Source organism: Lepisma saccharinum, chromosome 1 (assembly GCF_977018435.1).
Source record: "Lepisma saccharinum chromosome 1, izLepSacc3.1, whole genome shotgun sequence".
NCBI classification, from domain to species: Eukaryota; Metazoa; Arthropoda; class Insecta; order Zygentoma; family Lepismatidae; genus Lepisma; species Lepisma saccharinum.
In genome coordinates, this window is record NC_139229.1 from 148,466,308 (window position 1) to 148,471,966 (window position 5,659).

Genomic DNA, 5,659 nt, shown 5'->3' on the forward strand with positions numbered 1-5,659 from the left:
GCTGAACAGCAATTGAAGTATCAAGCAGTGATGGAGCTGGTTCATCTTGAATGGATTTTCTTCCTCTCTTGAACTCGTTAACCCAGTTGTAAATGGTGTCAAGGGAAGGGGAAGTGTCTTTGTTTACCTTGACCAAATGGGTGTCCATGGCCTTAGGTGGAAGCCCTTCCATCATCAAAAACTTATCACCACTCGATAATTCAATTGCTGTTGAGCCATAATTTAGTTGCAAGGGTAACTTTCAGTGGTCTCAGCAATTACCTGGAAAGAGATAGCAGCATGTAAAAAATTGAGAAAATGTGTTAACATTACTTTCGTACAATATGATCTGTCTGCATGGTCGCTTTGTGAGTTTCTAAATTCGTCTTGGATGCCCCTCGTAGTTAATATTCCATAGACATGGGCAAAATACAGTCAAATGGTATGATAATCTGTTTTCTGTCATGCCCTCACACAATGCGTTATGAATGTGATATCTCCCTCTACTCTCCTGTTGCATAAATCTCAGAATTTAATTACATAAAAAGTAACTTGCTGAAACATCTTCATAACTTGAAATTTCATTTAAGGAATGAAACTTATTTTTCATTGAATCCAATTTTATGCTCGCTCTCATTTGTGCATTCAAGTTCTAAGGTCTCGGTCTCCCACGAACCAGCTGCCAGTTACGCCATTGCTGACAAAAATGATGTTTTGGGCCAGTGAAGGCATTATACTCACTAATTGTTATCCTAAGGGTACCACAATGATGGGCAAAACCTATGGAGCTGTTTTGAGGACCAAGTTGCTTCGAGCATTGCGAGAGAAACAGCTAGAAAAGATTGCATCAGGACAACGCACATCCTCATCGGGCAGCCATTGTTCACACATTTTTCACAAAGAACAAGTTTGAAGTGATTCCACATGATCCGTCCATACTCACCTGACCTTGCACCTAGCGATTATGGATTCTTTCCAACACTCAAGGACAATCTCTGTGGTTGCACATTTTCAAGCCGTTTCTCTCTTTCATCAAGGATTTTTCAGTATAAAATAGAAGCGTTTGCAGAGGCCATGCTCTCGTGGCGTCAGCGTTGTGCAAAATGTGTACATCTAGAGGGTGATTATGTTGAGAAGTGACGGCAGTTTTAGCTTTCTGATGTGAGTGCTTTTTTCAAAATAAATTAAGAAACCTTAGAACTTGAATGCACCTTGTATTGTAAAGCTAAAGTCCAAAAGCTAGCCTTATATGTGCCAACTCTACAACATGGTTCATATTTTTGCTATTTGTCTCACTTGTGCAGGACTGAATGACTGAAGTATTTTAGCAAAGGCTGAACAAATATGTTACATTTCACATTGTGCTTCAAATGTGTTAGAAGATTGTGTTATTGTTTAATTGTACAGTACAAGAAGTGAAGCCATACATGAATGTGGATTGTTTAGTTCCACTGAACAGAGGCTTCCATTATGCAACACTGTAGTAGGGGTAGGGAAGACCAGAGGAGAACAGTGTTCATTGAGGTTTCTGCTTATATTTTCCTTTCCATAATTTTAAATATTACTCTAATACTAGCAATGTCGATTCCCCGGTGGAGGCACATAGTGGTTCAGATCTTACTTTAAACTGTAGGTCCAGTCCCGATTAGCCTTTCTGTGCATAAATTGTACTATGAGCTGCTGCAACCGGGTGAAACTATTAATGGAGAACGTTATCGACGACAATTAATGCGTTTGAAGCAAGCTCTGGCCAGGAAACGACCAGAATGGGAGAACAGACAACATGATAACGCTCGCCCACATGTCGCAAAACCGGTCAAAAGCTATTTAGAAAATGTCGGATGGGAAGTTTTACCCCACCCGCTGTATTCACCAGACGTTGCTCCTTCGGACTACTACTTGTTCGATTGCATGAATAATGATTTGATTGGACAGCGGTTCACTTCTTCAGAAGATATCGAAAAATGGGTCTCTGACTGGATCGCTTCAAAGGATGAGGACTTCTTTCGCCACGGAATCCGTAACTTGCCTCACAGATGGGCGAAAGTGGTGGCTTGCGATGGACAATATTTTTCTTAAGGTATTTATGTATTTTGTGTTTGAACTACAGCTTCAACGTGTGCGTAACAACCGCACGAATTAATTCCTAGACCAAATAGTATAGGATATTTTTGTAAAACTGCAGTTCATTTATTCTAATGTTGAACGAACAGTGTTTATGTTACGCAATATTTGTAAATACGTGCGCCTGAATTTGCAGGTGAGAGTGAGTATGTGTAGTGAAAGTTTTGGTTCAAGAAGAGCCATGGATTTTGATTAGATTCGACTTTCCTTACTTGGCAAGTAAATATGAGTTTCATTTCTACATTGGGGATATGATACAATGAAATATGTGTACAATTACAGTATTGGGCAATTCCACAGGAATTAGACTTAAAAAGACTCCACTAGACTTAAAAAAATAAATGGGATTTTCTGGAAAATTCTTAATATGGCATATATCTATAATGTCTTAAATTTTCAGTTCAGTTACTTATTTGATCTACTTCCTTTCATGTGACCCAGAAGACTATCATTTTTTAGATACATGTATGTGCAGTGACGTGCACTGAGGAGTAACTAGTCTAGCAGAGATATATCAATCAATCTCTATCTTCAAATCACAATATTTATTGTCTTGTTGAAGCCTAAGTCCATATGCAACACTGTTTTCCACGCGATCTGCGGGCAAGGCTGGAAAGAATACTCTGTCTGGCGTTTCCTCCGCCTCACCAATTCCAGGTAGAAACAAGCCGACGGAAGGGAAAGGGAAGATTTCTGCCTCTACCTCCCTTGTCCCCTCGCCCCCACTGCAATTGTCGAAAGGTCGTGGTTTCAAGTGCTGCTCCAGTCTATCTCCTGCAGTGGCGGCGATTAGGGGGCAGTTGCCCCTTCCCCCCCACTTTTCGTTTGCCCCCGAACTATGCTAAACCTTATCTACAAAGGGAAATATACTGTCCCCGGTTTTCGAACCCAATCGCCGCCACCCAGAGGATTATACTGGCCGTGGATCCAGGCGCCAGAGCATGGTTGGCCTGCGAGAATCAGTTACAGGGCTGCACTATACTCTGTCCCAGCTAACTGTGGATCAGGGCCGCGCATAGCGGTAGAGGGGGAGGAGGGAAATCGAGTGGTGAAAGCGTAGTGTTGCCAACCTTACGGTCCTGACTCTACATGTACGGAAATTTCATGGCATGTACGGACGTACGGTCCAGACCTTAGTCCGTACGCTAAATGTACGGCTTATCAAAATTTTCACTTTCTGTTTTATCCTTAATATTTCCCTCACAAATTCTTAAACCAAACGTACGGACCTGAAGACAAAAATACGGTCCGTTTCCCATGTGCGTACGATATTGTCGCTTTCAAAAGTTTGCAACGCTTACAGAGCGAAGCTGGGAAATCGGGTAACTCCAGTCGCCCGTTACGCAATCTCGTCTCTCTCACTGTTCATTGGTGGAGCCGTCTCGCGTCACTACTTGCGCAGAGACTTGATCTCGTTCGCCTGGTCTACAGTTAGCTGGTACAGGTTATATGTGGAAGTGATGTTGACGTCACCCCTATCCTAATAACATGACCACCACAAATAAACAGTATAGCGGGTGACAACATCGACTCTGGCTTCTCTCGTAATTAATTTGCAAATATTCCTGCATGACGTAACGTCACGTTCATCGGAACGTAAATTATACTGCAATAGACCCTAATTATGTCAGTGTAATGCAATAAGAACCATAAATGCATCTACTACCAATAACTTGATTTAAAGTTAATGCCTAAGTTCGTTCGTGCTTTGCCATTTCGGGGAAGTACCATTTTCTTCTAGCTGCCATACAATGACCAGTTAGCAGCTAAGTATCTTGCCATCGATTACACGGCATTGCTACAGCGTCTTCAATAACAACGTAGTGTGGAAAACGGCACTGTCCTGGGCTCTCTGGCTGGTTCCACTCGAATATGATACCGCTAGAGGCGCTGGTGTCGGTACAGCTGCATGGCATTCGTCTGCTTATAATGGAAGTAAATGGAGTTTTCGCTGCAATGTCTGATTCTTTTACAAGAAGCATTTCTATGAATGCAATAATTGCTATGATATTTGGTACAGTGGTCGCGAAGATATTAACGAACATTCTAGACAGTCGACCACGCCCTGTTATCGTTATACTTTCATTAATAATACGGTAGAAAAATACGCGTTGAATGCTCTTGGTAACTAAATTTTTGTGTATGAAATAAATTCATTATTATTATTATCATCATCATTTCTTTTATAGATACACACGCTGAAGCATTTGTATTTTTGGTCTCTTTTCTTCCGCTTTAAACTAATCGCGGCAATGATGATGATGATTGCATAAAACGACAAGGGGAAACACACAAAACTTCCTTAGTGCCATCGACATGAGTGTAAGGAAACTTTCAGACCAATGGGACATGCGACATGGGATGTTCACACTGATGTGAGTAGTGACACAGACACTTCCAGACTGTAAAATAGCATTCATTGCACATGAGGGTCCAAACAGCAAGCGACACGTTCATATGCCGTATTCACGTGCTACTTGTTACTTCGGTCTGAAAGCTCCTTAAAGGAAGGGTGCTCAGACCGAAGCGACGTGCCACAGGTGGAGTTCCCAACCAAGTGACAAGCGACATGGTGCCTTCAGTCTATTAGCAAGCGTTTGCTGCTAATTGTGCGAACAACAGATCTAGGCGACACGATAAACCGCATGTTAACAACAACAGATCTAGGCGACACGATTAACCGCATGTTACAACAACAGATCTAGGCGACACGATAAGCCACATGTGTCGCTTTGTCGCTTGCGTGTCGCTCATACTGGACTCTTTTCCTCAATAGCTTGCAACGTGTTGCCGTGGTTTGTTATTCGCGCATGCGCGATGCAATGTGTCTTGCTTTAGGGAGATTGCTCACCAAAGCGGCACGCGATATTTATCGCTTGAGGATTTCACCAACCGAACGCTGGCGTCTGCTGCCCGTCATGCCGCTACGATATGAAATGTTGCTTTTGATTGGCTCGTTTCCAAGTGACATGTGTTGCGTGTCGCTTCGGTATGAAAGTTGCTTTGGACAGAAGGATCCGTGTCGCTTTGGTGTGAAATCCCCGTATCGTTTGTCACGTGTCGTTTTGATCTAAAATCTCCTTGAGGAAACGGTGCAGTCAGAGCTTGTATCCCTACGGTTCGAAAGGCTGCATTGATTACCAACTGCTCGCTTCCAAGCGACACTTGTGGTTTGTCGCCTCGGTATGAAATATCTCTCAGGACACTATTTATATTTTAATAACATAGAAAAATAAACTCTAGTACACATTCCAACACCTGACGTTTGGAATCACATTGCGATGTCACTTCTTGTGTTACGCATGCTATTTATTTATTAATTTTATTTTACTTTTCTCTCCAAATTAATGCCATTTCGTGACTGCAAATCACTACACAAATATAACTGTTTCGATCAATTCACGTACCGCCTTTCAAGACAAACAAATCTACACAATATATTCCAAAAACTAACTAAGCCTCATTACTTTCATAAGAAAATTAGCAGCTGTGCTGAGCGCAAGCGTCGTATTCGAAGATGCATACTTCACCTAGATATAGCCCCGTGTCTACATGC